Genomic DNA, 13032 nt, shown 5'->3' on the forward strand with positions numbered 1-13032 from the left:
CTTCCATGATGTGAGGTTATTTTGTCTAGGCCTCTGGCCTAGGCACATGTTTCTTACTTGTATATTTTTAATCTTTAACCTTTAATAAACCTCTAAAAAAATATAATACTCCTTGCAGAGAGAAACTAATTTCTACCTGCCTCAGATGCCTCAGTCTCCCCCTCTCCCCTAAATTTTAATCTTTACAACATAAAGATGTAATTTTTCTCCCCATCCAAGTTCATGAAGTTTCTGAAATCTGTCCATAGACTACAAGTGGCATATGGAGCTCATTTTAAGGACCGTTGATCTAACATGAATCAGTTTTGAAGTATTAAAGAACTTTTGATAACTAGCTATTCCAAATAATATTTATTTTGTTTCATCTTAACTACTGGTGGTGGAATATTTGACTTCAGACTTTGCACAAGTATTTCAAGTTTATTTCAGAATTTGTATAGTTTTGGTAGAAGTGAAAAAAAAGAAATTGTCTCCCTTTACTTAGCAAAGGCTGGTGGAAGGAAGGAAGGAAAGAAATAAAGAAGGAGAAAAAAGATGGATAAGAGAAAGGAAAGAACAAAGGAAGAAGGAAGGGAAGAAGGAAAGAAGAAAAGAAGGAAGGACAGATTTATTAAGAGTTGTGCCAAGTGCTGGAGATTGTAAAAGGGAATTCTTTATTCTCTCTGAGTTTACACTTGTGAAAGGGAATTCTTTATTCCCTTTGTCTATTTTGAGTTATTACTTTGGTTAATAATAACTTAAGTACCCCTATTAGTACCGCACCAGATTGTGAAGACAGAATTAAATCTGCTTTGTCTACTTTTGAATTGAATCAACAAAATCTTGAACACCCTACTTAAAATTAGGTAGAGGAGCTCTCCACCTTTTCAACTCAATCATCCAGGAAATGAGAATTCATACCTCAATCATCCAGGATAATGATTATTCATCTATCCAGAATGTGAGAAGCTGTTCCCACAAACACTGCCCCTGGGCAGTGCTGGTAGATTTGGAAGCTGTGTTGGCCTTTGTGAAAAGCAGAAGGGACAAAAAGCCAATATAAAAGGCCCTGAATTTCTGGTTTGAGGGAAGTTAATTCCAAGAAGGAAGTTGGCTTCAAGACGGAATTGGACTTTAAGAAGGCAGTCAGCTTCAAGAAGGTTGGGTTAAGGAAGAAAGCTGGCCTCATGAGTCACCTTCAGCTTGAGTCATTGTCTTGACCTGCCTCTTGGAAGGAACTTGGGGAAGTGGATAGCTGGCTTTCCCTTCCTCTCTTCTGGAGAGAGTTTAATTCTGGTTGAAGGTTAACAAGTCCTGGCTGAGTCAAACACCAGAGTAATATTTAATTAGATAAGCTAATGTCTCCTCTACCATTTTGTATTTCTCTTTCCATCTCTTTTGTAAAGAAAAGATATTAAAGTCATTTCGACTTGGCGACTACTATATTATTTGTAAATTTCATATTTAGTCAAACCATTAAAATTTAATTCATACAATATTCAAATAGAAAATACAAGAAGAAAGACAATCTCTACCCTTAAGTAACTTACATTCTAATGGTGAAAGACAAAACACAAAAAGGAGCTAAAAATTGAGTGTTAGCATATGGAAGAGATGAAGGTACATGGCGCTGAAGTCAAGAAAGTCAGGAATGGAACTAGGAGGGAAAGGAAGGCAGGCTAGGTTATTCTCCTCACAAAATAAAGACTACAGTAGGAACTCACCAGTGGAAGAGAAATTCTATTTTGAGCAGAGTATTGGAGTACTGGGATGTTTCAGGATGAGCCAGAAGTAGAGGCATCATTTTGAAATCCAGAAAATCATGAACAGGACCACATAGAGGCAACAGTGCAAAACTAAGACAAGATGACAGGATAAGAGTGGAAAGAATGATAGATTTAGGTTCAATTCTTGACTTAGCTGCTTAGCACTAACCTTTGACCAGTCAGTTGTACTTCTCTCTGGATCTTAGTTATCACATCTCTGAAATGGAGGGTTTGAACTGATGGCATCTTCCATTTCTAATCTTCTACCTCCAAGTCTATGACCCTATCATGAGAATCTTTGTTGAAGTTAGTGGTAAGAACTTGGTGGCTTATTTTATTTGAAACCTTTTCATTTCCCCCAAATTCTTGAATTTTCTTTATCATTACTAATAATTATAATGACTAGAGTGATGTTATTATATTGCAACATATAGTAATACATATAATAAATTACATATTTACCTATATATTATTTTACTTAAAATTAAAGACCCTCTATTCAAAACCAGACAAAATGCTCCACAACAATCTCAGCTCATGGTAATAAAAGCAATAATGGGAAAATGTATACACTATATGACTTGGACAGTTTTGCCAAAGAAACACAAAGGCCTGGGTTACTGTTTTAATGAAGAACTAAGGAGAGGACAAAGACACATTTCCTTTGTTTTTGATAAGCAAACAGTTATTAATTTGTAACACAGGAGAGAAACTTTAGACTGTGGAGATATGAGAAGTTGGAGGAATAATGGTAGACATTTCAGCCCGACACAGATGTGAAAAGGGGCCTTGGCTGACTGCCTGACAAAGCATGTCAAAGATAAACAAGGAAGCAATTCTTTTTTGTTTCTTAGTGGAGAGCAATAAACTCTTTTCCTATGGTGACAGTTTTATTAAGAGAGCAGTATGCATCCCAAGGATGCTAACAAAGATTGAGTCTGACAGGAAGAGCAAGGAAAGGAGCTGAACAAACTCTCATTTAGGAGGGACCAGAGAGTGTTTCCGACATGGCCAGAAGACATGAAATGGAATCAAAGAATGGGGAAATTGGGATGCAGGGAGTTTTAATTGCCTCCTAATCACATGCAAGTAGCTCAATGACCTGACTAGATTGTCTGAATCTCCATAGAGACATAAAGAATTTTATCATTGGCTATTGGAAAGCTACTGCCCTGCTCATTTGGTACCAATATTGCATTTATATGTTTATTTTTCTGAGACTAGATGTCCCATGACACCCAGCCTGGAAGTGCAGAAACCACTTATAGGTCCAGTCCCACTGATGATCAGTCAGAATCTTTGACCTGCTTTTTTTCTGACATGGACCAATTCATTCCTACTTAGGCCATGCTCTTTCCATCCCCAGAACCTAGCCTTATTGATTCAGACTCTGAAGAGCCTTAGTTTACAGTAGCTTAAATCTCCTAAACCCTCCCCTCCTCAGAATCAGGGATTATAGCCATGCCACCATAACAAACTTCCAACATTACATTTTAAATCAAGGGAATTTTGTTGGGTTTTGTTCTGGAACCTTAGTTTTTCTTCCAAAGGATGCAGATATGTGAGGTCAGATAAATTGAGGACAGGGTCTAGCATCACGCAATTAGTAATTTTTGGAGGAGACAGGATTTGTAATCAGGTCACTTAAAAAAAACCCAAGTGAAAACCCTTACTTTCTATCTTAAAATTGATATTGTTAATTCTAAGACAGAAGAGTGGCAAGGGCTAAGGAGTTGGGGTTAAGTGACTTGCCCAGGGTCACACAGATAGCGATGTCAGAGGTCAGATTTGAACCCAGGACCTCTGGTTTGACTATCCACTGAGTTACCTGCCTCTCTCCAGGTTACTTCTGAGTCCATGTCTCAGAACCTTGCCCCGGACTGCTCTGGTGGGGGAGGGAAGGGATCTGGAGTTAGAATAATCTCTCCAGGAACAGATGAGTTTGCTGTGACTCAAATGACATGAAGAGTAAGTGTCCAACATTAGAAGCAGTAGAGTAAGGTAGCAAGTTTTGAATAGAACCAGAAGATAGGGTTCCAATTTTGCTTTTGATGATTGCTCCCTATGTGATCTTGAGCAAAGCACCTAACTTTCCTTCTGGGCTTTAGTTTATTCACCTTTAAATTGAGGCAGCTGGACTAGATGGTCCCTGAGATCCATCACAACCCTAGATCTACAAACTTTCTGGTTGCCAGGTATACTTTAGGTGACAGCTTTTTAATTCTCCTGAGGATTAGCTTTCTCTTTTGGCAAATGAAGGCTTAGGTAAAAACTATTCCATGATTCTAGACCTGTCACAATAATTGGGATGACTTTTTAAACCATTATAATGCCATTGAAATGATGGGAATTTTAAGCCCTTCCTTATCAAATGATTACTGTCACTTTCATAGACACACAGCCATATTTACATATTGTCTGATGAAGACTTGTTTTCTTGTGGTTCTCAATTGCTGCCCCTAAAATACTTCAGTAATTCTAAGAATGACACTTTCATTCAGTGTAGGTGAGCCTCCTACCTCTATAATTTAGGGGATGATCATAGAGAAATTCTATGACTGGAAAATTCTTCACTTCATGACTAGCCCAGTGACCAATCTTCTAAAATAAGTAATCTAGATTTTTTATCCTACTTTTCCTAAATGGGAGACATAAATAGATTTTATATTTAAATAAGGGAACTAGATAGTGAATTAACTTAATAGTAACCTTTCTCCGCAGTTTAGGAACATTAGATTAATGCAGAAGTAATGGAGTTTCTTGATCAATGCAATGATTGCTTCTAAAGTTGACTCCTAGTAGGAGTTTATGTTTAATGTATCTGTCAGTATAATTTGAGTCAGTTATCACACGGATTCAGGTTTCTTTAAGCTAAAGTTTTCCTATCAGGAAAGGGCAGTTAACTAACTCTCTTTCTATGCTGCCTTCCTCTTCCAACCAGTCAATAAGAGAGAGAATAGTGCTAAAATATATTGTAGACAATCTGTCTGGGACTTACCCAGAAATTAGTGATACACGTTTCTGGGGGAGGGCTGGTTTTTGGATGGTAAACTTTATCAAAAACACAATGTAAGCCGTCAGATGATAACTTGTGCTCAAGACCTGTAAACCACACTTAATATTGAAGGCTTGGTTTTAACTGTGGCCAGATCATGGAAAGCTAGAGGGTAAAGAGAAGAAATTAAATAAAGATTTTTTCTCATGAGCCCCCCACCTAATAGTGTTGTACTCCTTCCTCTGTGTGTCTCATTGCTCCTAGCTTTTGTCACTTTACCCTTGTGGGTACTTGAGACTGGTGATATCATTCTAAAAGTCTTTTCATACCAATGAGCATTTATTTCTATAAGATTGTATCTCTTCAAGGTCCAAGGTGTTAACTTACAATGCTTATGAAATAATCTGTTCCAACATGATAATGATGGAAGGTCATAGGGCAGTTTACTATCCTACTTCTCTATTCCTACCAATGGGTCATTGCAAGTCACCCAATAGGCTGGATTACATTTTCTCATCCTATGGTTCTAGATTCTCAGAGTCATAGATTTTCGGAAGTGGAAGGGACTTCTGTGACTAGTCCAATCCTTATTAAAAAAGAGCTCCTAATAATAAACTCACAAATAGGCATCTAGCCTTTGTATGAAGGTCTTCAGTGAGGAAGAATTTACTTCTTGAGGTAGAGGAATCCACTGCCTCCGGAGGCAGCCCATTTCATTTTTATAGCTCTTTTCATTAGCAATTTTTCCTTACATCAACCTAACTTTGTCATTTTGATTTTAGTTCTAAAGCTAAGAAGAATAAGGATAATTTTTCTTTTATTTCATAATCTTGTAAATACTTGAAGACAATCTCATGTTTTCTCTTGAGTTTTCTTTTCTCTAGGCTAGTTAGGGTAGCGAGATGATGCAGTTGGATAGAGAGCTGGGTCTGCAGTCAGAAAGACCTGAATTCAAATCTAGCCTCACTTATTCACACATTTAGTTACTCTTGGCACGTTACTTTCCTCAGTCTTAGTTTTCTCCACTATAAAATGGAGAAGGAAATGGCAAACCACTCCAGGTTCTTTGCCAAGAAAACTCTAGATAGAGTTATGTAGAATTAGACTTGACTGATAGTACAAAATCACCACAACAAAGTCAGCTAGGCATCCAACTAACTGACTAGGCTAGTTCCTTCAATCGTACCTTGTGTGTCATGGACTCAAAACCCTTCACCATTCTGTTTGCTCCCTTCTGGATATTCTCTAACTTAGCAATAGCCTTCTAAAAATGGGGTTTAATGAAAGTTTACTGAATGGAATTGAATATTGTATATTAACTCCTTTGGAGAGTCATACATACAAAAGTGAAGATCAAAGGGGAAGATTATTCTCACTCCTGGACAAGAGAGAAAGCTTTATGGAGAAAGCAGGATTTAAGATGGGATTGGAAAGAAAAGAAACATGGAAAGTTTGGGAGACAGGGCATTTCAGTTATAGGGATCAACTCAAGAAAAGACAATGAAGTGAGGAAATGGGATTTCTAGTGCCTACTTTGACTGGAGCATAGAGTTTAATTTTCTTCTTAAAGTTAATATTTCTCTGTATCTTTCACCAGCATTTTATCCAGCTCTCATGTGCAAATCTGATCTAAAAACAAAACAAAACTTTAACAGCTCTTCATTGCCTACTGAAATCTGTCCTAATTCTGACACTCAAGTTTCTAACCTAGTCTTGTGTGATTTTAATGCCTGACAGTTTGGAAGATGTAGATTTTTCATAGAAGGAGCTGATACATCATATTATACTAAATATTAATAGGCTTTTATTAAACATGGGTTATTTACAACAGGGAAGGAATAAGGGTAACCTTGAGACTCTCAGGGGAATGAGGAGGTCAGTGGACAAAGGATTGAGGGCGAAAGAGGGCGAAAGACTGCAATTGTTGAAGAGGCAAGGATAAAACTAGAACCCAGTACAAGATATGATAGGACTCTTCTGTGATTCATTCAGGAGAGAGACATTACCAGCTAGCTCTTTAGTGAGATAGGATCTTAAAGCTATGACAGGAAAAGGAAGGAGACAGTTGATAAATCAATCAATCAATATACAAGCATTCACTAGGTACCCAGACATTGTGATAAACATTGAGGTTACAGAGAAAATAGTCCTTTACTTCAAAAAACTTAAATTCTAATGGGTGAGACAAGATGCATGTATGAAAGTTTATACAAGATACATCCAAATTAGATACAAGGTTATCTTAGAGGTGAAAGCACTAGGGATGGGTGGAAGAAAGAATTCTCTCAGAAGGAGACACTTAAATACTCAGCGTAATGTAAAGCCTAATTCTGAGTGGTGTCAATTCCTTGATAGTTTCTTCTTTTAACATATAATTCTTCCTTTTTTTCTTCCATTTTCATTTTCTCCTTTCCCCCTATTTCTTTCCTTCCCTCTCTCCTTTTTAATCTCATTCCCTTTCTTCCTTCTTTTCTCCCTCTTTCCTTTTCCTATTTCCTTTCCATGAAGAAGTTGCGTGTGTGTGTGTGTGTGTGTGTGTGTGTGTGTGTGTGTGTATGTGTGTGTGACATTCTCTTAGGCACGTCTCAATTCTGGGTTGATAATAAAATCAATTATTGGTTATTCGCTGTGACTCTAAAGTCTGTAAATCCTTGCTTCATTAAATGACTTTCTGCTTACTGTTTCTGCCTCTTTCTTCAGGAATTAAAAATGCAGTATGTAGTTGAGTAGTTCCTATACTTGAAGATAATATTCTATTACAAATCTATTAAGGGGAAAATGTGCATGTCTTTTCCCCTATTTCCAATGGATCAGTGGAATGTAATATTTCTTCAATTATAGATAAAGACAATGAAAAGAGAAACACAAAGGGCTAACTACAAAGATGATGGGGCAATGTTGCTTGATCAGGCCATCTGGGAAGCAGCTGATTTATTTTTTAAAATAAATTAAACTCAGAGGACTTTTCTTTTTGAAAAAGACCAATTTTTTAAAAATTTTATTTAATTGATTAATTTAGAGCATTTTCCCAGGATTACAAAAATCATGTTCTTTCCCTCCCCTACTCTCAACCCCCTCCCATATCCAATGCACAATTCCACTGGGTTTTACATGTGTCTTTGCTCAAGACCTAATTCCATATTAGTAATATTTGCACTAGGGTGATCATTGAAAGTCTACATCCCCAATCATATCCCCATTTCCCCATGTGATCAAGCAATTGTTTTTCTTCTGTGTTCTTCCTCTGGATGTGGATAGCATCTTTCTCATAAACCCCTCAAAATTGTCCTGGATCATTGCATTGCTGCTAGTAGTACATTATGTTTGATTGTACCACAGTGTATCTGAGAAGACCAATATTTCAATGGAAGCACATTTCATATAAACAAGTAATGGGAGACTGGTTATCTCTTGCCTTGAACCATCACAAAGTCAAGAGAGTGTGGTCCATTTAATGGAGGACTGTTCAACAAGCCCAGGCCTTAGGAGCATAAGTTTGGTTGATGCAATACCCCCACATGGAATTTGTAGCATTAAGTAGATGGTGAAGACTAGCCTATTTGATTGTGTAGGCAGAACAGGTTCATTCAAAATGGATAAATCATTCAAAGGCCATTCTTTATTTTTTTTGTGTGACTTCTTTCTGCCTGGTAGTGCCTTCTTAAGAGAGAGACATAGTGATGTAAGGAGAGAGGCTTTGGGTTCTTCCCATTTGTGGTTTATGAATAAGGGTCTTGGTTCTTTGTCTTAGCAAGTCTTTCATTATAAATGGATGTTATTGGTGGCTACAAACCTGTGAATTTGGGCAAATCACTTCTCCTTCTTGGATATCGTTTCTTCATCGGTAAAGTAAATGAATTCTACTAGATGAATCCCTTCCAGCTAAGATCTTGTGGTCTTATGCCTTGCATCTCAGAGGGAGATGTAGTGATTCTTGTGGAACTACAAGGCAGTAAATTCTTATGCCCTTTACAAGACAATTATATATATATATATATATGTACATGTAAATATATATACACAAAATATTTATATATGTGTGTATACATTTAAACACAAATAAAACATTACATATATATGAGAATTGATTTATGGGCTTGTGCAATGAAGCAGGCATACTGGCTTCATTGGGTACTCTCCAGGAAAGACCAGGATGCCAGTGGGAAATGAGACTGCAATCACACTTTAATAAGACACAGGAGATGTAAAGGTGTAAAAGCAAATAGGACAGAAAGTACAGAGACAAGCAGCAAAAATGTTGCAGAAGAAGGTGACATGGAATTGGAGACGATAGGCTGGTGGAATTCTTATCCATGTCCCCTTGGGGTTACTTAATTGAAACATTCAAATTTTTTCAAAGTTTTCAGTAAAACTTTAATATGTCCATGTCATCTCAAAGTTTTTTTTTATGACCCTATTGGTGGTTTCTGGACAAAGATACTGGAGTGATTTGTTATTTCTTTCTCTAGTTCATTTTACTGATGAGGAAAATATTTTATAGATGAGGTAAATAGTGTTAAGTGACTTACCCAGGGTCATACTGCTATTAAATATTTGAGACTAGATATGAATTCAGAAAAATGAGTCTTTCTGATTCCTATCCCCTGTACCACCTAGCTGTCCATCTCAGAGAAAGTAATGCCATTTGATCTTACCAAGAATGGCTGGAACTTAATTGAAATTTCTTTGTCAGAAGACAAAAGGTACTGTCAGCCAAGCCTACATGGCTTCTTCTGATCTAGCACATTTTCAAGATGTGAATTTTATTAAAAATATTGTATAGTTTGTAAATTATGCTTCTTTGATATTGGAAAAGTCTGTACATAACTTCTAGGTTCCCCTTTGCAATATTACTTCATGCTCTTGTATTATACTGGCTACTTACAAACTTCCTGTGCTGACTAGATTGGAGGTAGGGGATTGTTAGGAGGACAAGAGCAAGATACAGTTTTAAACAGTGTAAACACACATATTATAAAATAACAAAATCAAAATAGTTCCTTGAAGATCTCTGTCTTTGTCTCTCTTCTCGCACCACAGTTTGTAGGTAGTAGGCATTTAATATTTTTTGGTATTTTATTGAATTAAAAGAAGCACAGGAAAGGATGTAATGAAATATTTTACCAAAGGAAGACAAAGACTACAAAAACTACATTTCCCAGAAAATTGTTAGTGAAAATTGTATTATTAAAATAATTGTGCAAAAATGAATCCCAAGAAAGAGAAAGTTTTAGATGGTTTCCATGAAGAATAATGGACCCAGAAAGTGGCCACTTCTGGGCAAATAGTATAAACCCCTAAGTCATGACAGGGTAGGAATGTGAACTGGAGGACTCAAAGGAGGATTATCTGGATTACACTGAGCTTCTAGACCAAGAAAAGGAGTTTCAGAACTATGGCGAATTTTTGGTTTAGGCAAGATGAGTGGGACATCACTCCATAGTGAAGCTCAAGGCAAGGAGTTCTAGGTAGGGCCTGAATATCTCCAGTGTCTCCTTTATTGTAGAGACTTCACTATTGATATTAATTTATTCTTTACTAGACTCAGGTTCAAGTCTTATATATGTTCTTACCTGTTTTGTAATAAACATTTTTATTTTCAAAATGTCTATGATTCAAATTAATATCCTAGAAATGAGTCCACCTCAAATATTCATTGAATTTTAGGGGCTAAGAGGTTCTTCAGTCCAAACTTCTCATTTTATAGATGTGGAAACTGCATGTAAATAGATTACTTTTCCAAGATTATAATATGAAGCAGGATTTACATCAGGTTTCCCTGTCTCCAAGCCCAGTACTCTGTTTCCTGTAAAATATTCTCTCTCTGATCATTAATTTATCTAGGTAGGAGTATAAGTCATAATGATGCTTCCACGAATGAAGCCAGCTCCCCTGTCCTCAATCAATATACAGCTTATAGTATGTCAGAAAATGTGTGAAGTCTGAGAAGTAAAAGAGACCAAAGACTGCCCAGAAGTCTCATACCTATGTACAATGAATACTTTCTTTCAGAAGAGAATTGGTAGGTGATAGACATGGTAACGATTAAACATTACAAAAATAAAAAAGAAACTGACTACATCTTAATAAATAATAAACTGTTGGTTACTGATGTGTAAGACATCTTATCTGTCAGCTGTCAGAGCAGTGACTATATAGTTATGGAGTTATATATATTATTTAGTTATAGAACACAGGTCAAAATCAAGGGTAGCTAGATGGTGCAGTGGAGACTTTTTTTTCAAATCTGGCCTCAGACACTTATTAGCTGTGTGACCCTGGGAAAGTCACTTTATCCTGTTTGCCTTAGTTTCCTCATCTGTAAAGTGATCTGGAGTAGGAAATGGCAAATCACTCCAGCATTTGCCAAGAAAAACCCCAAATAAGGGCATGAAGATTCAAACATGACTGAAAAAATGATTGAACACAAACTCAAGATCAAATTTGAAGAAAAGCTATTTGAAGAAGACACTGCATACAGGTCACTTCAATCTGATCCATAGCGATGAGTAATCAATGCTTGAGGAATGGAAAATAGCAGAGGTGCAGGCTTTGATTGTCACCTGAATAAGAGAATTGCTATGCGGAGGATAGAAGAACTGCTTTTGAGAGCAAACATTTGATTTTACATTTGCAACTTGGAGAGATGGCAGCCAAGGGCTACAGTCATTTAAAATGAAATTCATTTGTAAAGTTCTACCAAGAGAGAGGGCAGAAGAATAGGCACAATGCTTTGCAAATTAGCAAAAAGCAGTGAGAACAAAAATAAATGTGTGATATCTATCATACGAAAAGTATTTGTGGATGACACTGGAAGGAGGAAGACAAATAAATGGAACATGGAACAGAATTTTGTCAATGTTTGTATAATGATATATTTTCATCATTTAGTGACAGAGGAAACTATCAGCTTTGGAACCCAACATTTACTGTAGCCTAGAGGAATCTGAAATGGCACTTCAGAAAACAACTGGATCAGGTCACTAAGAAAGTCTTCGCTGAAGGTGATAATGCCTGAAAAGCACTGAGGGATTATTTTACAGTTTGCTCTAGAAAAGGGATGATACTTAAAAACGGGGGGCGGTGGGGGGGGATCACACTATATCAGTATTGTAAAAAGAGCAAGCAGGAGAACAATAACCATTAATTCATGTTTCTAGATTCATAGCTTTATAAAGTCCTATGAGAATGACCTATATTCATTTAGAGGGCATCTTCAATGAATGAAAGTGTGAGAAAGGAACAGGTAAGCTTTGGTAAAAAAAAAGGTACAAAGGAGTCTCTAGAATGGAGCACATCTTTGTAGTCGCACACCATTGACAGAAAGGTCAAACAAAACATTTGACTGGAAAGAACAAAGTGAAGCTTTACAAACTTTCTTCTATAAAGGAATCTCCCATTCATGTGCTAAAATCGAACAAGAGTAGTCCTCAATCAATACAATACAGAGAAAACTGTTTGACAGCTGTGAAGCAAGACATGAAATAGGTGGTGTGTGGTTACCAAAGTTGTTTGGTATATTCATGGGAAAATCCTACACAGAATCTAAATGGAAGAGACATTTCAAATCAGATGGGAAGCCTGCTTGGAGAGAATATTTTGCTGACTGCCTGAAGCTTCAGAATATTAGCAGATCTCCTCAGTGGGATCCATCTTAAAGGAGACTGACCTAGTATCCATATATGAAACAAAAAGGATGGAAAATTTCAATCATCTAGACTCCAACAGGCAATTGTACAGTTCGTGGAATTAGTACATGTGCATATTAGTATATCAGATATGACAGGCACTAAAGCTATACTATTCATGAGGGATGGAATTAAATTAGAGGAGAGAAGGATGTTTTTGGAAAACTTTACATTGCATGGATGATCTCTCATTGCTCCTTGGTGCAGACTCACCTTTTATCATAAAGATTCCTCCTGTGGTGCCATATGTCTGTGCCTCTTGAAACATCATAATCTCTGAAGAATCCAAGTTGTGAAAGACATAAAGACATATGGTTGGCAGACATATGGTTGGTAGTAATGGATTCCTGGAGGGCAGACACCATTTTGTTTTTATCTTTGTATCCCCAGAGCCAAGCACCCCAGTGCCTGATGTATATATGCTTAATAAATGCATATTGGGTCGAACAAAACTAAATAAATGATGTCTAAGGAATGTCATGAAGAATGATATCAATGAAATGTTGGGCCAGTCAAGTGATGAGGGCAGAGGATAATAGATCAGAAAATGATAAAAACCCAGAGGAAGTCCATTTTCAGTGGTGCCTTTGTGGATGATCCTTGG

Source organism: Monodelphis domestica, chromosome 6 (genome assembly GCF_027887165.1).
Source record: "Monodelphis domestica isolate mMonDom1 chromosome 6, mMonDom1.pri, whole genome shotgun sequence".
NCBI classification, from domain to species: Eukaryota; Metazoa; Chordata; class Mammalia; order Didelphimorphia; family Didelphidae; genus Monodelphis; species Monodelphis domestica.